The sequence below is a fragment of the Bos indicus x Bos taurus genome, chromosome 27 (genome assembly GCF_003369695.1).
Source record: "Bos indicus x Bos taurus breed Angus x Brahman F1 hybrid chromosome 27, Bos_hybrid_MaternalHap_v2.0, whole genome shotgun sequence".
Classification (NCBI taxonomy): Eukaryota; Metazoa; Chordata; class Mammalia; order Artiodactyla; family Bovidae; genus Bos; species Bos indicus x Bos taurus.
Genome location: NC_040102.1, coordinates 19,316,260 through 19,340,043, shown reverse-complemented (window position 1 = coordinate 19,340,043; position 23,784 = coordinate 19,316,260). Strand labels below are relative to the sequence as shown.

Genomic DNA, 23,784 nt, shown 5'->3' with positions numbered 1-23,784 from the left:
ACAGAAAGACCGAATGCCAGAGAAGGAATTTTCCGAATACACTGTTGTTTGCTGGAGGACTCCCAGCCAGAGCCCTCAATTCTGCTCAAATCTGGAATGCTGGTCCTGTTGGTCTGCTACATGAAGCCTGGAAAAAGTTCTCCTCAACAGATGTTTGACAGATGTCCCCAAATGTAGACCTTCAGGTCCCACAACACCTTTATCCTCCCCTGCTTCCCTGTTAAGATACAAAATGAAATGCTTATTCACTACTCTTCTTTCCAGAGGTTGCTCACCTATCTGAAATTTTTTTCCTCTGGTATCAGACCAATTCAAAATTTGTTGCTTAACAGGGCTAAGTACAAAAGATGTTTCTTAATTTATTTTCCCAGCAAAGAATAAAAAGAGCTCTGGCCAAGGAATGTTTTTCTTACAATGTGTATGCAAGGACTTCAGAATTGCATATATTTTATGCTTCTGAACAATAACATCTTTCCTTAAATAGGAAGCTTCCCATAAGTTCATGTCATTAAAAAAAAAAACTGTAATCAAATAAATATTAAATTCTAACATTTTAAAACATATTTTTTACATTAAATACATGAAGATGAAATTCAGCCATATTGTGTAAAAAATACATGGAGAAAAAATAAAACAAGAGCTCATATTAAGTAAAACCACATTTTAAAATACAATTTTATACCCAAGGAAGGTGGGTGGTAACACAAGTGTCTGCTTTCACTCCACTCCTCAGTACAACTTCTCTGATTTCTTTGATAAATTTGCTATAAATCTTTTTCGTTCAGGTACCTAAATCTGATTTCTGTGTGTGCTTTCCCCTGCCCAGATTTTAGATTCTTAAAATATTATCTCTCCTAAAACATCACCCAACTAATTTGAAAACACATGATGACCACATCTAAAATTAGAATTCGCAGAATTATTAGCTATCCTGACAAAATTTCTGGACACGAGCAGAAAATTTAAAATAAAAAAAAAATTTTTTTTGCAATTGTCGAAAGTGTATTTGCACATTTGAATTTAAAAGTTGCCCTTATTTTTCATTCAGCTTTTAATGATTTTTATTTCTTAGAAAAAACTGACAGTCTAAATATAATGCTCTGAGATACGGTTCTTACTTTCACTTCAAAATAGCTACACAATCTGAGAGAAAGTTTTATTGTGCACAATTAGACACATATTCTGATTTGCTGGTTAGCCCACAGATGGCTCATTACAAGGAATTAATTTTTCTGCATGTGCATTTAAGATCAGAAACTGGTGTATTAAACTTTACGTTTAAAAATTTTACATTGACACGTGAATGACTTTACCAACAACTAAGACTAATTCAAAAATAAAGGATAGGTGCCCACACATGTGCATGACCAACAGTGTACACTGAAGTGATTCTCTAAGACTAAAGTGTTTTCTTGTGTCCTCCTTAGAGATAGTGAAGGAAAATTCTAGAACTTTTAGACTAGATCTTTTGTCCCTACCTCTAGTAATCAAAGATTATGAAATATCAAAGCCCAATCTCAGAGTAATTCATTTACACTGTTTTTCGTTTTGTTTGTGCTTGTAAAGCTAAAAAAATTAATTTATCTAGTCATTGTGAGTAAAAAAAGCAATTTAATTTATTGGAGGGATACTAAGGTAAGTAACAGAATCAATAACATGCTGCCACAAAAAATGCTGAGAAAGGCAGAATGTGTATTGCAGCAAAACCCTCAGCAGGAGGTGTTGTGGGATTGACTCTGCTGTGTGCACCCTATGTTGCTGTCTAGTTGCTAAGTTGTGTTCGACTCTCTGGGACCCCATGGACTGTGACCTGCCAGCCTCCTCTGTCCCTGGGATTTCCCAGGCAAGACTGCTAGAGTGGGTTGCCATTTCCTTCTCCAGGGGATCTTCCCTACCCAGGGATTGAATCCAAGTTTCTTGAGTCTCCTGTATTGGCAGGCAGATTCTTTACCACTATATGCGTATATATGTGTAAATAATATATTCCAGTCTCTTTTCATTTATTTGCCTATTCTAATATTCCAATAATCCCTCTGTAGCCTCTATGAGTGAAATAAGACTTCCCTGGCCACCTGCTCTACCCCTGAGCCCATTCACCTAAGCTAGATGTCTTCCTGTGTTTCCTCTCTTACATCACACATCACTATATCGTGTACTAGAATTTCTCTTGTCATTAAAGAGTGATCATGGACATTTTTCTTGCTTCTTTATCCACAGCATCTTAGTATATACATATCATACAACAGAGGCTCAAAAATAGTTATTGTTCATGGAACAATCCCCTATGTGTAAGAGTATATAATAAAAGATTCAAACTTGGTAACTTAAATGAAGTACTCACTACTGGGCCTAATACACAGATGACATAAATTTTAGTTTCTTATTGTTTTGAAATAGGAATATGCCTATTGAATTTAATCTATAGAGAATGAGGAAGCATTATATACACACAGATAATTAAAAGTTTCATGTGCTAAGTCACTTCAGTCATGTGTGACCCCATGGATTGTAGCCCACCAGGCTCCTCTGACCATGAGATTCTTCAGGCAAGAATACTGGAGTGGGTTGCCATGCCCTCCTCCAAGAGAGTATCCTGACCCAGGGATCAAACTCATGTCTCCTGCAGCTACTACATTTGGATTTTTTACTGCTGAGCCACTGAGGAAGCCCTAACAGTTTCATATATATTGTTAATTTAGAAGAAGGAAGAAAGTGCTATCTAAAATATAGAATTATTTGTGAGATGGGGAAGAGGTGAATCTGGAGACAGTATCCTGCTCCTAAAATAATTTTCTAACAATGCCAAACTCACACGTCAAGCAGAATGAGAATTTTATATTCTAATAAAGAAAGGTAACAGAAGCTTCTGCTTTGATCTATAATGGAAGTACTTGTAGCATAACAAAATTGTTACCAAGAAAAACTTGATCACTTAGGGAAATAAAAAAGACTATCTGTATGAAAGCATCAGGGAGTCACTAAGGCAGTCAGGGCTTAAGGGGCCAGACTGCAAAGAGAAGAAAGCTGCCCACAGTCATACCACAATAAATGTAAGTTATTCTTGTTTTTTTTTTTTTTAAAGTGTAAACAGTTGAAAGCAAAAAATACACACAGGAAAAGTGCACAACTCATTAGTATATAGTTCAGTGAACTTTCTCAAACTACTTTTTCTGTAGTGTAGACATTCTGGTGATTGATTTTTCCATTTATTTACATCTGAAAATATTTTTGCCTTAGTTTCTGAAAGGTATTTTGCTGCATATAGCATTCTCACTTGCATTATTTCAACAAGAAATGCTCTAGTATCCTTGTTTCTCCCTATGTAACACTTGTTTTTTCCCTCTTGCTGGTTTTAATGGAACTAAGTCTGTCCATTCAGATTATATTCTCCAGGAAGCTAACTGTGAGACAGAGTTTTGTTCTTCCCATATTCAAGAGGGAGTGGCTTGTGATCCACCCCTGTGGAAGGGAGCAGGTTTGGGTAAAGGGAGAACCTATGCAGAGTTTTGAATTAATATGGCCCATCAGAGGTACACTGTTTTGGGCCAAAACAGCTGGACCTTACTCCCTGCTTGATGGGACATGACATGTGGGCTGCCCAGGGAGGCAAGAGACCTTGGCCAGAGGGGGGTCTCTATACTGAGGGAAGCCTTTAAGGGGCTGACAGCACACCCAGCAACAGGGCAACAAATTCTCCCTTGAAGTGGTCATCTGGATATGGTGCATCACCATTTTGATTACACCTACGGATATGGTCGCAGGAATTATTCATTCACTTGGTGGAAGAGAGCAGAGCCTATTAATAGATACCCAATACACAGAAAGGAAAGGAGAGTGAAGTCGCTCAGTCGTGTCCGACTCTTTGAGACCCCGTGGACTGTAGCCTACCAGGCTCCTCTGTCCATGGGATTTTCCAGGCAATAGTACTGGAGTGGATTGCCATTTCCTTCTCCAGGGGAGCTTCCCAACCCAGGGATCAAACCCGGGTCTCCCACATTGTAGACAGATGCTTTACTGTCTGAGCCACCAGGGAAGTATACAAAAAGCTCTTTATGACCCAGATAACCATGATGGTGTGGTCACTCACCTAGAGCCAGACATCCTGGAGTGTGAAGTCGAGTGGGTCTTAGGAAGCATTACTGCAAACAAAGCTAGTGGAAGTGATGGAATTCTATCTGAGCTATTTCAAATCCTAAAGATGATGCTGTTAAAGTGCTGCACTCACTAGGCCAGCAAATATGTAAAACTCAGCAGTGGCCACAGGACTGGAAAAGGTAAGTTTTTATTCCAATCCCAAAGAAAGGCAATGCCAAAGAATGTTCAAATTACCACACAATCACACTCATTTCACATGCCAGCAAGATTACGCTCAAAATCCTTCAAGGTAGGCTTCAGCAGTATGTGAACTGAGGATTTCCAGATAAACAAGCTGGATTTAGAAAAGGCGGAGGAATCAGAGATCAAATTTCCAACATAGGCTGGATCATAGAAAAAGCAAGGGAATTAAAAAAAAAAATCTACTTCTGCTTCATTGAATAAGCTAAAGTCTTTGACTGTGTGGATTACAACAAACTGTGGAACATTCTTAAAGAGATGAGAATACCAGATCACCTTGCCTGCCTCCTGAGAAATTTGTATGCAGGACAAGAAGCAACAGTCAGAACTGGACATGGAACAACAAACTGGTTCAAAATTAGGAAAGGAGTAACGTCAAGGCGGAGAAGGCAATGACACCCCACTCCAGTACTCTTGCCTGGAAAATCCCATGGATGGAGGAACCTGGTAGGCTGCAGTCCATGGGGTCGATAGGAGTAGGACACAACTGAGCGACTTCACTTTCACTTTTCACTTTTCTGCATTGGAGAAGGAAATGGCAACCCACTCCAGTGTTCTTGCCTGGAGAATCCCAGGGACGGGGGAGCCTGGTGGGCTGCCGTCTCTGGGGTCGCACAGAGTCGGACATGACTGAAGCGACTTAGCAGCAGCAACGTCAAGGCTATATATAATCACCCTGCTTATTTAACGTATATGTAGAGTACATCATGTGAAATGCCCCGCTGGATGAAGCACAAGCTGGAATCAAGATTGCTGGGACAAGTATCATAACCTCAGATATGCAGATGACACCACCCTTACGGCAGAAAGTGAGGAAGAACTAAAAAGCTTCTTGATGAAAGTGAAACAGGAGTGTGAAAAAGTTGGCTTAAAACTCAACATTCAGAAAACTAAGATAATGGCTTCTGGTCCCATCACTTCATGGCAAACAGATGGAGAAACAATGGAAACAGTGACAACTTTACTTTTTGGGGCTCCAAAATCACTGCAGATGGTGACTGCAGCCACAAAATTAAAAGACGCTTGCTCCTTGGAAGAAAAGCTATGACCAACATAGACAGCATATTAAAAAGCAGAGACATTACTTTGCCAACAAAGGTCTGTATAGTCAAAGCTATGGTTTTTCCAGTAGTCATGTATGGATGTGAGAATTGGACTATAAAGAAAGCTGAGTAGTGAAGAATTGATGCTTTTGAACTGTGGTGTTGGAGAAGACTCTTGAGAGTCCCTTAGACTGCAAGGAGATTCAACCAGTCCATCCTAAAGGAAATCAGTCCTGAATATTAATTGGAAGGACTAATGCTGAAGCTGAAACTCCAATACTTTGGCCACTTGATGCGAAGAACTCACTCATGTGAAAAGACCCTGATGCTGGGAAAGATTGAAGGCAGGAGGAGAAGGGGATGACAGAGGATGAGATGGTTGGATTGCATCACTGACTTGACGGATATGAGTTTGAGCAAGCTCCGGGAGTTGCTGATGGACAGGGAAGCCTGATGTCCTGCAGTCCATGGGGTCGAAAAGAGTCAGACATGACTTAGTGACTAAACAACAACAATATTCCATTGTATGTATATACCACATCTTGTTTATCTATCCGTCTGTTGATGGATATTTGGGTTGTTTCCACCTCTTGGCTACTATAAATAATGCTACTATGAACATTGGTATACAATATATCAGTTGCTTTTTAATCTCTCCATGACTAATAAAGGATAAAAGAGAGCAAGAGGCCAAAATATGAACTATGAACTTCAGTTGGTGAGATTCAGTGTCAGATTTTGAGTTTTAGGTCATTCACACTATATGAGAATTAAAAGCAGGTTTGCAAAACAGGTAAGTGCCTTAAAAAGTATTGTTCAGCTCTCAGAAGAATAAAAGTCCAGGAAAGGTCTGAACAAACTCATGTTTCCTCCACCCCAGCCAAACTGGATATGTGCCATTTCCCAAATACAAGTTGTACTTTCTGTTTCTGTACCTTTGCCCATGTTGTTCATTAAGCCTGCAGAAAACTTTTCTCAAAGGACCTGTGATAGTCAACTCTGACCTATAGGTCGGAACAGAGCAAAATGCTAATAATTATTTTCCTATTCTGAGGCAATTTCATTTAGCATCTTTTCATTACACTGCTAATGCCTATTTCAATTTATTCCTTTTTTATTTTTCAGTTTGTCCTTTAAATACTACATTATACACATTACAGCCAACGAAAGTTGTATGTTCTAGGTCATAAGGTTCTTATGTGCTGTGATCAGATAGATGGTCAGTCATGTTTGACTGTTTGCGATCTCATGGAGCGTAGCCCACCAGGCTCTTCTGTCCATGGAATTTTCCAGGCATAAATACTGGAGTGGGTTGCCATTTCCTCCTCCAGGGAATCTTCCGACCCAGAGATCAAACCCAAGTCTTTAAAGTCTCCTGCGTTGGCAGGTGGGTTCTTTACCACTAGCGCCACCATGTGGTTATTCACTTATTAGTGACCAGTTCTGCATCACCCACAGTCAACAGGCAGCCCCAGACAACAGCCCTGTCTGGTTAACTGAACTGTCTGGTTATCTGCAGTTCTTTTGCCTCCCCCTTCTATTTCTCCTCCCTAATAGCATCTCTATTTTGCCTGGGGCTTCTCCAGAACTTTTTGGGGAATTAATTCTGTGCTTCCACTGCAGGAGCCAGAGGACAGTGGGCTGAGGGCGCTAGGTGCTTTCTCCAGAATTTGCCTGTTTAAGGAGAGACACAAGGAGGTTATGCATCCCAGGAGAGCAGAGGAGGCAGCATGCTGGCCAAAAGGTCCAGGATATGATACAGCTGCTCTACCCTCTGCTTCCTGCTTCTTGGCTTTCCAGAGCTCCCTGAATTTCTGTGCATCCTCAAGTCTGATGGTCCCAGATGCCTTATGATTATGTGAGCCTGACAGTTTACAGTAAACTTCAATAAAATTGCTTAAATTAGCCAGTCAGAAATAGGAACTCTGATACATTAGTATTTTCTTGCTCCTACTCACCTCTCGAATTTCTGTTCTGCTCTGCTTCTGCTGCTGCTAATTTGCTTCAGTTGTGTCCGACTCTGTGCGACCCCATAGACGGCAGCCCACCAGACTCCCCCGTCCCTGGGATTCTCCAGGCAAGAACACTGGAGTGGGTTGCCATTTCCTTCTCCAATGCATGAAAGTGAAAAAATAAAGTGAAGTCGCTCAGTTGTGTCCGACTCCCAGCAACCCCATGGACTGCAGCCCACCAGGCTCCCCCGTCCCTGGGATTCTCCAGGCAAGAACACTGGAGTGAGTTGCCATTTCCTTCTCCAATACATGAAAGTGAAAAGTGAAAGTGAAGTCGCTCAGTTGTGTCCGACTCTTAGCGACCCCATGGACTGCAGCCCACCAGGCTCCTCCATCCATGGGATTTTCCAGGCAAGAGTACTGGAGTGGGGTGCCATTGCCTTCTCCGATTCCCATCTCTAACTACCCTCTTATTGTTCTCCCTCCTTTCCAACCAAGCTTCATAAAAAGGGCATTCTACACTCACTTCATGGCAGATAGATGGGGAAACAATGGAAACAGTGACAGACTTTATTTTCTTAGGCTCCAAAATCTCTGCAGATGGTGACTTCAGCCATGAAATTAAAAGGCACTTGCTCCTTGAAAGAAAAGCTATGACCAACCTAGACAGCATATTAAAAAGCTGAGATTACTTTGCTAACATAGGTTTGTGTAGTCAAAGCTATGGTTTTTCCAGTAGTCATGTATGGATGTGACAGTTGACCATAAAGAAAGCTGAGTGCCGAAGAATTGATGTTTTTGAATTGTGGTGTTGGAGAAGACTCTTAAGAGTCCTTTGGACAGCAAGGAGATCAAACCAGTCCATCCTGAAGGAAATCAGTCCTGAATATTCATAGGAAGGACTGATGCTGAAGCTGAAACTCCAATACTTTCGGCACCTGACTGGAGGAACTGATTCATTTGAAAAGACCCTGATGCTGAGAAAGACTGAAGGTGGGAGGAAAAGGGGATAACAGAGGATCAGATGATTGAATGGTATCACTGACTCCATGGACATGAGTTTGAGCAAGTTCCAGGAGTTGGTGATGGACAGGGAAGCCTGGCATGTTGCAGGCCATGGGGTCGGACACAAAGTTGGACATGACTGAGTGACTGAACTGAACTGAATGTTCACTGACTCTAGTCTCACTTCCTATTAATCCCACAACTAAAGCCAGTGACTTCTGATCTCTTCATTTTGCTGCAGCTGCTTACTGTGAGGTTGCAAGCCTCTTCAGAGCAATTTATTGATTTCTCAGACTGCTCCTTCTTCAAGACTTACTCTTCAGTGAGTTTTCCTAAAACCCTTCCCTCTTAGCTCTCTGGGTGTCCTCCAAGTTTTTCCTCTTTTCTTTATATAGTAGTTACTCTTCCTCTGCTAGTCCACTGAAAGTCAGTGTTTACCAACTCCCAAATTTCCAACTCCAGCTTTCACTTCTATCTGTAACTCTAGAAGCATTTGACCAACAGTCAACTCAGCCTCATTCTCTTCTGTTCCCCAGAAGAAAAGTCTTGCCTTTGGGAGAACACAGCGAGTTGGTAAAACTCCTACTTACTTATTTAGTTCAAAAACCTTGGCATTATCAGACATCAGTCCTCTCCCTCATCTGTTATTTCCTTAGTAAGTCTTACTGAATCTACCTCCTAAATCTGAATTCTCAGCATCAGCCCCTTGGTTACAACCTCATCACCACTGCAATCTGAATTTATGTCCTCACCACCTTAGCTTAGTATAATCTGTTGGTAGCTATTCCTTTCTCCAGGGGATCTTCCCAACCTAAGAATCAAACCGGGGTCTCCTGCACTGCAGGTGGATTCTTTACCAGCTGAGCTACCAAAGAAGCCCATAATCTGTTGGTACCTCCTCTGTGATCAATCTGCTTCTAGTTTCCTTCCCATGGTGAATATTTCCTTTGCAGTTAAAAAAAAAGTTATCTGTATAAAAACAAATGTGACCACATCACTCCTCTGTTAATAAGACTAAAGTGGCCCTTGATAATCAACAAAATAAAATCCAGTTTCTTTTATGTGGTGATTTTGTCTTGGTGTCAGTATCCACTGGTAGTCAAATGGTCCCGACGGTTAAAGCCATCTGTGACTTAGCCAAACTGGTATAGTGTGAATGCTTTGAAACCTCTGCTAAAATGTGATGCAGGAATGGGTCTTGAAAACTTGAGGCCTAAGTCAGTATTGACACAGAGCCTTCTTTGCAAGCTTAATAAGGGTAAACATTTGTATCTGTGAGTTGGGTGACATTTTCTGTGTATTAACTCATTTAATCCTTGTAACAGCTCTTTGAGATATGTATTTCTTATTTTTATTCCCATTTTGCCAGTGAGGTAACTGAGACATAAAAAAGGGCAAATAACTTGCTGAAGGTGGTCAAATATACTAGAGTTTGACTTGAAATAGTCTGGCCTCAGAAGTATGTTCTCATCCATTTGCTGAGGTGCTCTGCTAGCTTTACACAAAGGCAGTGGGGTCACCCAGCCTTAGAACATCATTACAGCCTCTCCAGGGATCTATGCTAATCAGAGGCAAAGTGTGGGAGCCTGAGTCAATGGCAGCTGCTGCTGCTGCTGCTGCTGCTGCTAAGTCGATTCAGTCTTGTCGACTCTGTGCGACCTCAGAGACAGCAGCCCACCAGGCTCCCCCATCCCTGGGATTCTCCAGGCAAGAACACTGGAGTGGGTTGCCATTTCCTTCTCCAATGCATGAAAGTGGAAAGTGAAAGTGAAGTCGCTCAGCTCAGTTGTGTCCAATCCTCAGCGACCCCATGGACTGCAGCCTTCCAGGCTCTTCCATCCATGGGATTTTCCAGGCAAGAGTACTGGAGTGGGGTGCCAATGGCAGCTGAGGGCAACCTAAAGCTGCAGCATAACATTTTACGGAGAATCCTTGTCTCCACATCTTCCCAGTGCCCCCAACCTCCTTGCCAACACTCCATGAAAAGCTTCTGAGAGCCCAGAAGTGGAATCACTGCTGCAGGGGATAATGATGGCCACACATCATACAGGGATGTTTTTAAAGATGACAAGATGAGGGCAGTAGAACAAAGAACAAAACGTGGGATCTGTCTTGAAAATCAGGCATAGTCTGCCCTTCTCTCCCCACTGTGGGTTTGGACTAGACTGACTCCTAAGAACCGAGTTAAGCATCCTCCACTCCATTCTTGAATATCAAAGGAGGAAATGTCAGGGAAGTGGTTCAGTTCAGTTCAGTTCAGTCGCTCAGTCACGTCCAACTCTTTTCGACCTCATGGACTGCAGCACACCAGGCCTCCCTGTCCATCACCAACTCCCAGAGCTTACTCAAACACATGTTCACTGAGTCGGTGATGCCATCCAACCATCTCATCCTCTATCATCCCCTTCTCCTCCCACCTTCAATCTTTCCCAGCATCAGGGTCTTTTCAAATGAGTCAGTTCTTCGCATCCGGTGGCCAAAGTATTGGAGTTTCAGCTTCAACATCAGTCCTTCCTATGAATATTCAGGACTGATTTCCTTTAGGGTGGACTGGTTGAATCTCCTTGCAGTCCAAGGGACTCTCAAGAGTCTTCTCCAACATCACAGTTCAAAAGCATCAATTCTTCGTTGTTCAGCTTTCGTTATAGTCCATACTATAACTCTCACATCCATACATGACCACTGGAAAAACCATAGCCTTGACCAGATGGAAGTAGAGGGACATGTTTCTTCTTACAGTCTCTGCTCATCAGGATAGTTAAGTCTTATGCAGATAATTTCAGCATTCAAAGAAGATACAACTTTCTTAGAACTTCATGCTGAGGAAATGGGTCACATTAATTCTTGTAGCAGAAGAAGAACATTGTTTATTTTAATGGTAGGTCTAGCTGGGACAGGCTAGAAGCAAGACCAAGGGAAAAACACTGTTCTGATAACAAGGAATTGCTGAAGAATTTGTAGGTTTCATGGGGAACCCAAGAGGAAGAGGGTGAAAAGTGAGGAGTGAGTGAGATAAGAATGGGGAGTAGAATGTGAAGAATTCATCAAGATGACAAAGTTCATGAGTGGCAGCCAGTGAGAAATTCCAGCTATGGCCAAAGATCTCTATAGAAAGGGGTGCTGATATCCATTTTTAAGATGTTTGCTGAAGCACGACTAAGTCCTCTTTCTCTTCACCCCCTTGCACTGCTAGCTTTTCTTCAGTGAAAAACTACCAGACAAAGGTGCCTTGTGTCCGTGGTATTTTGAGAAAATAAAGAGGAAGAGGCCATGTTTGCCTTGGGAATGATGTGGGATGAAGAAAAAGAATAGCCAAAAGAGGCTAGACTTGGGAATTCAGCAGAAGCAAAAAATAAAGCAAAACATAAGCTCCAAGGATTCCAGAAGATGTTGGCAAATGAGATCAGGTTTCCTGGTGTTTCTGTGACTGCAATGTGGTTACCCCAGCAGCCTTGAGGGCTTGGGATCAGTTAGGTAGCTGACATCTGAACTGTGTAAGTAAAGTGGGTATATTTCTTATGCCACAAACTTACATGAGAAAGATAACTGTAATTCTTATCTTTCCAATTGGATTTCAAGACAATATTCTACGGGCTTGAAGAAACCCAGTCTCACTTGCACTGATTTCTGGGGCTTCTGGTAGGTGAGGTCTGCGTTGGCCAATGAGAACCAGCTATTCCTGTTGCAGATACTGGCCCCTCTGAGTTCTCCTCAGTCATCAGTCCACACAGACTGCTGCTAAACCTTCCTCCCCTTCCTTTTCAGAGATGCAAGGGACAGCATCTAACTCTTTTGACTTCCCATCCGTTCTTCCTCTTTCCACAAATTCTAAGGGATAGAAACTGCTCTGACCTTAATTTTTTTTTTTTTTTCCTGAAAATTTTCTGTCTCTGAGTGTGACAACCCATCATGGAGGCAATGCATACCTATAACTAACCCGAATGGGGGAAAAGAAAATACATAAGAAAATGAAACAAACTAACACCTACAAATACTGTTCAGTTGCATTTGCTTGATATTCTCCCTTTCTTCAATAGTTCAAAAGATTCCTTGCAAAATGATCACCCTGCAAAGTAGTGAAACTGTACTTTTTTTTCTGTTGCTAACTTCTCCTTTGATCTATCATTAATTATCTAAAAACTTTAAAAGTTCAGTACTCTATATCAGGGGTCAGCAAACTATGACACCTGGGTTAAATTGGGCCCACTGCCTATTTTAATATTTTTAAGTGGTTGGAAAAAAATTAGGTGATGATTAATATTTCGTGACTTGTGAAAATTATATAAAATTTAAATTTTAGTGGTTTTTAAAAATATTTTATATAAAAACAATATATTTCCAAAATATTGTTATGTTGGAACACAGACTGCTTTCACTGCACAATTATTAAGTAGGGGGACTGTATGGTCCACAGTACCAAAAATATTTCATATCTAGCCTTTCACAGAAAAAGCTTGTCAACCCCTGCCCTACATCATTCTGTTGCTCTTACTGGCAGGGTTTTATTTTTTCCTTCTCTAGACTGGACTGTCCATCATTCAATATCTTCCAGTTTTTAACTCTGGAAATTTTGTACTCTTCTGCTAAAGAAAAAACATTCTGACTTCTCTTACCTGATTAATCTGAGTTCACAGGTTTTGACAATTCTCCCTGACCTTAGATAGAGTCTTTCTTATGAAGAAGGAATGCGGTATGCGAAGTATTTTTATGGTAAAAGAGCAGAAATCACAGCAAATACAGATGGGGTCTCCCTACATAATGGAGTGAATGGAAAATGACTCAATGTAACCCCAATCATGTTGGATACATTATCCCACCCTTAGTTTCATGCATATACCAATCTAGTTGTCACCTACAATCTCCTTATTTATTGGAGAAAAAAGCACCCAGAGTTCATCTTTTACTGAGTTACTCCAGATTACTCCTTTATACCCATGGCAATTGTTGAGTTATTTCATGTAATTTTAATTTTAATGACAGGTTTTTAAAAGTAAAAGCTGAAGATTACTTTTCATAACTTTCTAATATTTTTCATATGAATTAAGGCACAAAATCTCTATTAGCCTGTATTTCCATAAGGGGCTTTCTGGGTAGCTCAAATGGTAAACAATTGCCTGCAGTGTGGGAGACCTGGGTTCGATCCCTGGGTTGGGAAGATTCCCTGGAGAAAGGAAGGGCACCCCACTCCACTATTCTTGCCTGGCAAATTCCATGGATAGAGGAGGCTGGTGGGCTACAGTCCAAGGGGTTGCAAAGAGTCAGAAACCACTAAGTGACTAACACTTTCACTTTTCACTTTCCATAATTACCACTTAATTACATGATTTAATTATTAACAACCGACATCTAGTTATATTTACTACTTTCCTGTTGTAGGGTTGGTGGGAAGCTCATAAAAAATATAGATTATTTTCTTTCCAGTTTTTTATTGCTACTCAGAATCTTTTTAATTTTTCATTTTTTGGTCAAGAGCATGGAGGATGCATACAAACATCCTGCGTGACCTTAGGCAAATGACTTAACTTCTCTGTGCTTCAGTTTCCCTCTCTCCCCCCCCGCCTTTTTTGGCCATGCTACTCGGCATGTGGGATCTTAGTTCTGGACTAGGGATTGAACCCACATCCTTGCAGTGGCAGTGCAGACTCCTAACCACTGGATCACCAGAAAGTGAAAGTTAAGTCGCTCAGTCATGTCCGACTCTTTGCAACCCCGTGGACTGTAGCCCACCAGGCTTCTCTGTCCATGGGATTCTCCAGGCAAGAATACTGGAGTGGGTTGCCATTTCCTTCTCCAGGGGATCTTCCTGACCAAGGGATTGAACCCAGGTCTCCCCCATTGCAGGCAGATGCTTTAACCTCTGAGCCCTTAAAAAAAAATCCCTCTAACTTGATTTTTTCCTGGGAAGCAAGCACTGTACACAGGAGTGCATGACTGCAGCTCTGATCAGGTTTACAGTGAATAAATAAGGAGGGTAAAAACATACAGACTCCCAAGAATATATACAAGCAACATAGATGAAGAAGGGTATAGTAATTATACCTCTACAGTTGGAAAGCCATGCAAATATGTATGGGATTGTTGGAATCACAGGATTGCATATATTGAATGAGTGAATTTTGAAAGAAAAGGACCATAAATTGGTTAGGAAGGAAAGAACAGTTTGGACTGATGTAAATGTTATTATTATACATTGGAAGGGGTGATTAGATATTTTGGAATCTAGTAATAAAAAGTCTGAGCTAAACAGTAATGAGAGATGTCATGGTAATTAGATATGGGGGAAACAGAGGATGGTAAGAAGAGCCTTGAAACATTACTTATGCATGTGGATTTGGTATAATTATGTGATATAATTATATAGTAATTAATTGATTTAATTATTTATATTAATTATAGATAATTAATATAATTATTTCATTCAGGTTTTTTGAGCAAAAGAAGTACATAAAAATTATAATTAACACAGTGGTTTCTCATTGCAAACACTAGACAGTGCTTCTCAACTGGGAGTGATTTTGCCCTCACCCCCCTACCCCACCCTGACTCTGGAGGGTATTTAGCTATGTCAGGAGACATTTTTGACTGTCACAGCTGGGGAGACAGGGTGCTACAGGCATCTCGTGGGAAGAGGCCAGGGGTCCTGCCATGCATAGGACAGCCCCCCGCAGCAAAGAACATCCAGCCCTGAATGTCAATCATGTCAAGATTAAGAAACTCTGGGCTTACTTAAGGCAGAGCAGTAAAATGCTCAGATTTAACCAAAAGGTGAAAAAACTAGGCCAGAGGTCTCCAACTAGTATCCTGTGTGACATGATCAATCTCTCTTTTTTTTTTATCAAAAAGCTATCTTACTCACAAAGCTAAGATAAATAGTAAAGACAAATCAGTTATACTCAATTGGAGAACTATTCAAAAATTAATTTTACATTCTGCTCTTAATAGATCTTGTGTTTCTACCCATCGACATGGATGAATCTCAGAAATGTTAACAATGAGTCAATAAACAAGTCAAGCAAGAAAATAATCAGCATGATATCATGCATATGAAGGTTGAAAACAAAACTAAAAAATATACTATTTAGGGATATATAAATATAGTTACACAAGGAAAATGAAGGAATTATAACACCAATGTCATTCAAGATAGTATTTATGTCTGCAAAGAAGAGGAACAAGCTTGGTGGAATGCTAAGGAATCCTTAAATATACAGATTATATTCTACATTTTATGTTAGTAAGTGGGTTATTCAGTATTTCTTTTCTTGTTGTACTTAATAATTTTCTTGGATATACAAAAAATCACATAAAAACAATCTTAAATTCAGTTATAATAGTAATATACTTTGGCCACCTGATGCGAAGAGCTGACTCATTTGAAAAGACCCTGATGCTGGGAAAGATTGAGGGCAGGAGGGGAAGAGGACAGAGGATGAGATGGTTGGATGGCATCACCGACTCAATGGACATGGGTTTGGGTGGACTCCGAGAGTTGGTGATGGACAGGGAGGCCTGGAGTGCTGCGGTTCACAGGGTCGCAATGAGTCAGACACAACTGAGCGACTGAACTGCACCAAACAGTGGTCTCTGAAGGGTTTTCGTTTAAGTTCTATTGCCACCTGCAGGTTATAACTAAGTACTGCAAAAACTGTCTTCAATGAACATCAAAATTAATGAACATGAGAAAAAATGAACTTCACAAGGCATTTGGGATACAAAGAAGCATAAAAGGCAGGCTTTCTTCTCAAGCCACACTTAAAATCTATCTGTGGATAAAGAACTTACAGAATACATTAAAGAGATAAACAATATAGCACAAAACATTATATTTTAAGTGCCCCCTGTTCAGTGTCATACTAAATCTCAATAACACATTTTGATATTTTATACAGCATGACAACTGATTTAATTAACCATCAGATTCCAAGCCCTTGACTTGATTCATTCTGCCACCACCTTAGACCAGGCTTTAATTATTTCATGCCAGTTACCACCCATTCTTTGTCTCTCCTCTGTCCTCTCCCTAGTCAGTTCTAAACATTGCCACTAGATTAATGTCTTAAAATGACTACTTCATTTATATCATTGCCTCTTTCAAACCCTCATTTGGTTCCACACTGTCTATCGAACAAAGCCCAACCTTTCAGATCAACATTTAAGATTTTTTTTTACAGTTTGGCCCTAACCTGTTCATCCATTTTGCTTTCTTCTCCTGTTTCCCCATTCCCCACCACATGAATTCTCTATTTGACCCTGTCTGTCTTCTGCATTATCTATTGCTTATTTTGGACATACTATCTAACTTATAGCTCTTTTTTCCTTGAACATCATTCTTCCATTTAGGCCTTCACACCCATCTTTAATATACGTTAAGTTTTTCTTAAACATGGAAAGCTGAGATGTAGTTTCAACCTGTATCTCTTAGAGGCCGCTCATTCCTTATTTACATTTCCACAAGGGTGTTGCCCCTAATTTCACCCTACAGAGATATCATAGAACTATCACCATCTTTGAGGCAATGTAACATACTTACTTCAACAGAGCTTCCCAGTGATAAAGTATCTGTTTTCCAAGGTAGGAGATGCAAGAGATGTGAGTTCAATCCCTGGGCCCAGAAGATCCCCTGGATGAGGAAATGGCAACCCACACCAGTATTCTTGCCTGGAAAATCCCATGGACAGAGGAGCCTGGTGGGCTACCACGGGCCCAGAGGGTCACAGTGTCAGACACGACTGAATGGCTGAGCACGTAAGCATTTAATAGAACATACTTTTTCTCTGCATTCCTAAAGCACTTACTGTATCTTTATTTGCCATATTCATACACTAACACTACCGATGCTAAACTGGTTTATTTGCATCGTTGTTTTCTAAATTAGATGTGAAGTTTTTAGAAACTGGGGACAATTTCATCATTTTTGGGTTCTTTCCTCTGTCCACTGCCCATACTTATTTTGAGGCCCCCATTTTAATATAAACATTTATCAGGCTCCTCCCACCACCAGACATAAGAACATTAACATTTTTTTAGGGTTCATAAATTTAAAAAAATTTAAAAATAAAATAATGACCACAATGATTTCAGTAGTGCTTTTGAATCCATTTGAACTGTTTCAATGCCAGTAGCTTCTATCACCATTTTGTTTTATGCATATGTTATTATAGGCATAAAACAAAATGGTGATGATGATGGCTTATTTTTTTTTCCCCATGCATTTTCTTGATTAAAAAATTCTTTTAAGGGGTCACTAGACCTCAGTTTAAACCTGGGCTCTCCCACTTGGAGCCCTCAGAACTCTGACGATTTATTTAACCTCTCATTAGTAAAATGGAACTGATGCAGAACGAGTTATCTTCATGACAGTTGTGAGAATTAAAAAAATTACAACAGATGAAATGCTGGAACCGGTGTCCGTTACAGAATTAACATTACTTTAAGCGGGGGGGCGGGGGGGCGGTGGGGGGAGCGGGGCGCCGAGGGAGCCTTTCAAGGTAGGCAAGGTTACTAGCTCTTGTCCCTCCTTTCATGGATGGGGCAACTGAAGCTCAGAAAGGTTAACTTGCCCAAGGTCTTAATGGGCTAGAGTAATCTAATCCATTATCCCATCGGTGGTGTGAGTTCCCACAGCACTTTATTATCTTATAAAAAAGAATTTATTTACATCATACCTTATTTCTTCATCATTCAATAAAATACCTCTCAAAGGGCAGGGACTAAGTTTTTGTTATCTAAATAATGTACTTAAAAATGTATGACGAAGTGTCAAAGATCACTGCACTGAAACTGAACCTACATTCAGTTGCAAATTACAGTAGCAGGAAGGGCTTTATTTATCTGAATTATGTATTGACATGCAGTTCTACTAATCGGTTTTGCTAACAGTTTTTATTGGTGACTAAGAACAATTTGTTCTTGGAACTCAGATGCGTATTCTTCATTCCTCCTACCCTTATTTTGCTTAAAACAAAACTATCCCGCAACCGCAAACTGTCGAAAAATAAAATGCTCTCGCACTCAAGAAAAATTGAGCTGTGTTTAAAGCTTTCAGTTAGCCACACCGAAGACCTTAACTATCACTTTACCGCATTTGGGGGGTTTACGAGAGAACCTGTCAATGTATTACTAACCTTAACAGTGTCGCTGATGAGAGAAGAGAGTACATACACAGGGAATTCAGAGACTATGGTTTCAGATAACATTTCTTGAGATTCAATTTTGATGAAAATCATCCGGCTCTTCTAAGACCAGCAGGGCATGAATTCAAGCTGGTATTAATTACTGACTGATGATGCTCCCACTGACCAACTGGACGATTTCGACTATTAAACTTGCGTGGGTTTATCTCCTCAGGCGTATAAAATTAGGCCCATATTGTAAAGGTCCTTTTGGTTCCATCCTTTCCCGACCCACATATGGGTGGAGAGAGACCCCAGTTTCTGGTCTCTCTTCTTCCGGCACTTTCAGGGGCTGGCACCCATCCCGCCCCTACCCCCCGCCCCAAGGAAAACGAGATCGCGCCTCCTCTCGTTTTCCATCTGTCAAAGTAGGTCTCCAACCATTTCCTCAGAGGCCTCGCCTTCCTTGTGGAGGAGCCGGAAGCGCACAGCATGCTGGGATTCGTAGTCACATCCCTCGTGGCGAACGAGCGGGAGCGTGTAACCCGAGATCGAGCTGGCATTCTGGGATGTGTAGTTTCTGGTGGTTCGTTTGTGGACTCGACACCGGGCTCCGGAACGAGAGGTGACACCACCGACTCCAGCGGGTCACATGACTCCGGTCTAGCGCGCGGATCGCACTGCGGCTCCCGCCCGGGCGAGTTTCGCCCCCGCGCGGCCGTTGCCGAGGAGACGGCGCATGTCTCCCGGCGCGTTGCCCCCTCTGCAGTCCCCCCGCCCCTCTTCTCCCACCACAATGAGATCCTAAGATGGCGGTGGCTGCGGCGGTTGGCGCTGAGGAGCTGAGGTAGACGAGGCGGCCATTGGGCCCTAAGCAGCCAGGGAACTTGGGGCTTCTCCCTGCTGCGGTCTCTAAGGGCGGCCCGCTGCCGGTGGCGGGTCGTGGGGGCGCTGACCGCTACTCCGCTTTTGGCAGGAGCGGCTGCTTCGTTTACAGGTAATGCCTGCGCGTTCCCAGCCCTTGGCAACCGAGGGCAGCGCGGCGCCGGGGCGGGAGAGCAACGGCCCTGGGACACTTGACCCTGGAGAGCCTGGCCTCGGGCCCACGCCTCTGCTGGGGCTCCTTGCTGCTTGCTTCCCGTCCCCTGGGCGGGCCGATTGCCCCTTTCCCCAGACCGAGCGATGCTAATCTCGGGGTGAGCATCTAGGGACGCGTCGGCAACTGCAGGACCCCCTGGTTGCCTCCCCGCCCCTCTTGCTGACCCCGGGGAGGAGGCCGCCCTGGGGACTCGGGCGCTCCAGGAATGTCCTTCGCGAGTGGAGGAAGCGGAGTGGGGGCTACGATTTGGTTGGCGGGCGGAGGGGGGGGGGTCTTGTTTTCCATAGCAAGGGGCCTTAGTGGGCCATAATCTGCGCCTCTTCTACCCTACCCCCCAAATTCTGTTCCGTGGGGCTCTCGAGCTCCAGAATTTGGAGTGGAGAAGAGCGGGTTAGGAGCGGTGCGACTTTGGGGTTGGGCCGTGAGCAGCAGGACTTAACGCCGTCCCGGGCGTTTTTAGAGCTGAAGGGCCGGGGGAGGCGTTCCTGACTTTGGGGTTCCTACTGGCGAGGCGAATGCTAATTTCACCGCGCTTCCTTCCGCCCTCCCTCGGCGCCCCTTCGCCATCCCTTACTGCAGGTCCAGTTTGGATGGGCCCCGGGTGGGGAAATAATAAATGCCAAATGGATTCGAGGAACGTTGCTTGCTCTGCAGAAACGAGTGTTTGGGGATTAGGTCGTAGGCCCCGCTGGGGAGGCGGGGCCTCCAAACTTTTAAGCCCCGCGTCTCATTCCTCTAGAGCTCATCCTATCTGAAAAAAATTTTTTGTTTTTTTGGACCAATTCGAGGTCTGTGGCGGGGGCTCTACGGGTGACGGATCGTGTTTTGACGCTGGAAGAAGCGGGGTTTCTGGGCGCCCCTTCCACCCCCGCCCCATAACTGCCTTCCAGACTCCGCCTTGTGCTATTTCTCTGGTTACTGGAGTGGGAGGTGGTGTAAAGCTTCGGGTGCACCTGCTTCTTTCTTTCCCTAACACCTTCCCAGATAGAGCCGCTAGAAACCATTATAATTATGAGTTTTTTTGAACTGAAATGTAAACCTTGGTTTCTGTAGTGACAGGGTTATTTTTTAATGAAGTATCTAGCTTTTAAATAAAGAAAAAGATGTTCTCATCAACGGGGATGCAAAGTTCTGGAATAGTTTTGCGTGACAGGAAGTTAATGACTTGGTCAATCTGAAAGAGTAATCTTTTGCGTGGATTTTAACTTTCATGGAGAAATCTATGTGATGATTGCATTATAGTGTTTTTACATTATAATTTCATTGTATTCGGAGAAGGCAATGGCACCCCACTCCAGTACTCTTGCTTGGAAAATCCCATGGGCTGCAGTCCATGGGGTCGCTAAGAGTCGGACACGACTGAGTGACTTCACTTCCACTTTTCACTTTCGTGCATTGGAGAAGGAAATGGCAGCCCACTCCAGTGTTCTTGCCTGGAGAATCCCCAGGGATGGGGGAGCCTGGTGGGCTGCCGTCTGTGGGGTCGCACAGAGTCGGACACGACTGAAGCGACTTAGTAGTTCATTGTATTCTAAGTAGATATTAAGGTATCACAGTGCTGTTTGGTAGGCTCTTAACAGGTTTGGAGGATTTAAACCTGTTTATCGCCTTGTTTTCCTAAAGGATTAAAGTACGTTGACGTTGAATTTAAAATATTGATTAATTGGATTTTTCCTTTTCTGTTGATTTTCTGAGCACACTTCAGGTTATAAATACTATTTGATATTCTGTACATCACAGTGAAATGGGCTAAAATGATTTTTTTTTCTTTTTTTTAAATCATAAGCACACAACGGCTTTGAAGTGTGAAGCAGGAAGGGAGCTGTTTCTGAGCTACGAAAACTAGATTTTAAACAGGTAATTTGACATCACTGTATATGTTATTGGCTTTTGTATTCTATTTGAAGAAGACTTGATGCTGGATACGGTTATAAAGTACCAGTGCCTGTAGTAAATGAACGGCCTCGGTTTGCTGCCCTGTTTGGCCTGCTTTTTACTGTGCCACTTTGGTCTGTCTTCATACTTTTGTTTGAAAAGAGCCATGTCATTCGTAATTATTAAATGCTACAATAGTTTATGTAATACTTTTTAAAATGTCTTTGTCTTCACAGTTTCTTCATCTGCTCATTTGAGTTTGAATGTTTCCTGTAGCAACTATTTGGATAGCCTCTTGTTCCCAATTCATTTAAGTCATCCGGTACAACTTTTCTATTAATTGGCTGTTTTTATTTTTTATTCACAAGCTCCTCTACTTTTTGAGCTTATTATGTATACTGTTGATTGAAGTTTGTTAGTTGCAGTTGTCTAAACTTACTTTAAACTTTAGTTTCCATACACAGGGCATTCTCAAATGCTGGTTACGTAAAGATACTCTCTGACCAGCAGGAAGAAGTCAATGTAAGTTCACTGAGGGAAAGTTAAGAAATTGTTTGTTAAGGACAATTTAGAAATTAAATGACTAGAGGATAAGGATTAGAAGAAATTTTTGTTAGAACCATTTTAGCAATCAGATCAGATCAGTCGCTCAGTCGTGTCCGACTCTTTGCGACCCCATGAATCACAGCACGCCAGGCCTCCCTGTCCATCACCAACTCCCAGAGTTCACTCAGACTCACATCCATTGAGTCAGTGATGCCATCCAGCCATCTCATCCTCTGTCATCCCCTTCTCCTCCTGCCCCCAATCCCTCCCAGCATCAGAGTCTTTTCCAATGAGTCAACTCTTCACACAAGGTGGCCAAAGTACTGGAGTTTCAGCTTTAACATCATTCCTTCCAAAGAAATCTCAGGGCTGATCTCCTTCAGAATGGACTGGTTGGATCTCCTTGCAGTCCAAGGGACTCTCAAGAGTCTTCTCCAACACCACAGTTCAAAAGCATCAATTCTTCTGGGCTCAGCCTTCTTCACAGTCCAACTCTCACATCCATACATGACCACAGGAAAAACCATAGCCTTGACTAGACGAACCTTTGTTGGCAAAGTAATGTCTCTGCTTTTGAATATGCTATCTAGGTTGTTCATAACTTTCCTTCCAAGGAGTAAGCGTCTTTTAATTTCATGGCTGCAGTCACCATCTGTAGTGATTCTGGAGCCCAGAAAAATAAAGTCTGACACTGTTTCTACTATTTCTCCATCTATTTCCCATGAAGTGATGGGACCGGATGCCATGATCTTCGTTTTCTGAATGTTGAGCTTTAAGCCAACTTTTTCACTCTCCACTTTCACTTTCATCAAGAGGCTTTTGAGTTCCTCTTCACTTTCTGCCATAAGGGTGGTGTCATCTGCATATCTGAGGTTATTGATATTTCTCCCAGCAATCTTGATTCCATAATTACTCTCTTTTAAAGATTTCAGAAAATTTAGTTCTCCTGTTAAAATTTTAAAGACAGCCTAATTCTCAAAATAAGATGAATATATCCTTGCTTTCTAGCAAAGCAGACAAATCTTCAACACACTTATGCAATAGGTTATCATAAGAATATAGATTGGCCATTGATTTATATCTTAATTGTACTTCTTGGTATCTTTTTCTGTTAGTTGAAAGACTATAATAGAATAAGACAAGAAAAATAGAACTCAGAGGAAATGTCAGATATGAATCTGTGTTTCAGAGCCTTTAACACTGGAGTATTTGGTAAAATAAAAAGTTGTAAAATCAGTCACAAATAATTTTCCTTTTAACACTTTAGCAAAGATGGGTAAAATAGAATAAAAATACAAAGCAGTTGAGTTAAACTTGCTTTAAAAGATCTTGGTTTTCTCAATAGGAGATTTGGCCATTTGTTGGAAAAGAGGTAAATGTGTATGAGATTTGGAAAACATAGAGTGTTCAGAGTAATCACACTAGGGAATTTATTAAGAAGCCAGAAAAGGGTAACATGATAACATAGCATTCATCTTACACATTTAACTGAGTGCATACAATGTGTGACTTCATGGCTGCAAAGTACTAGAGATAGAGCAGTGAGCAAAACAGATAAAGTGCCTTAGCTCAAGGAGTAAACCTATATTTTGAAAGTGTCAATGTGTAGTATACCTTAGTAGTGGACACAGTCAGTGCCATTTTCTAACTATTTGACAGTTTTGAGAGTACCAACAGAAAGAATGAGAAATGAGGTTTATGCAGAATTGAGTTGATGAAATGGGCAAATTGATGAGGAGGCCAAGGATGCTATCAAGGCATTTTTGGAAGTAGCATTCATGGGTTAAGTAAGACAGTAAGAAGCGAATGGATTCTTG

The 23,784-nt window shown here is 41.8% G+C and overlaps 2 protein-coding genes across 22 annotated transcripts in view; one reads left to right on the top strand and one right to left on the bottom strand.

The window, feature by feature from the left end:
- FGL1 (fibrinogen like 1) overlaps positions 1 to 18,910 on the bottom strand; it is a 53,927-nt gene extending 35,017 nt beyond the window's left edge. The window contains exon 1 of the mRNA XM_027529884.1: positions 18,460 to 18,910. The gene's annotated coding sequence lies outside the window, so the exon portion shown is untranslated. The remainder of the gene's footprint in view (positions 1 to 18,459) is intronic.
- A 132-nt stretch (positions 18,911 to 19,042) lies between these two features.
- Positions 19,043 to 23,784, top strand: part of PCM1 (pericentriolar material 1) — a 90,895-nt gene continuing 86,153 nt past the window's right edge. For 6 of the 21 annotated variants that reach the window (XM_027529869.1, XM_027529864.1, XM_027529866.1 and 3 more), the window contains exons 1-2: positions 19,043 to 19,444; positions 21,333 to 21,403. The gene's annotated coding sequence lies outside the window, so the exon portion shown is untranslated. The remainder of the gene's footprint in view (positions 19,445 to 21,332; positions 21,404 to 23,784) is intronic. The other 15 variants (XM_027529871.1, XM_027529876.1, XM_027529873.1 and 12 more) reach the window with 4 other exon arrangements.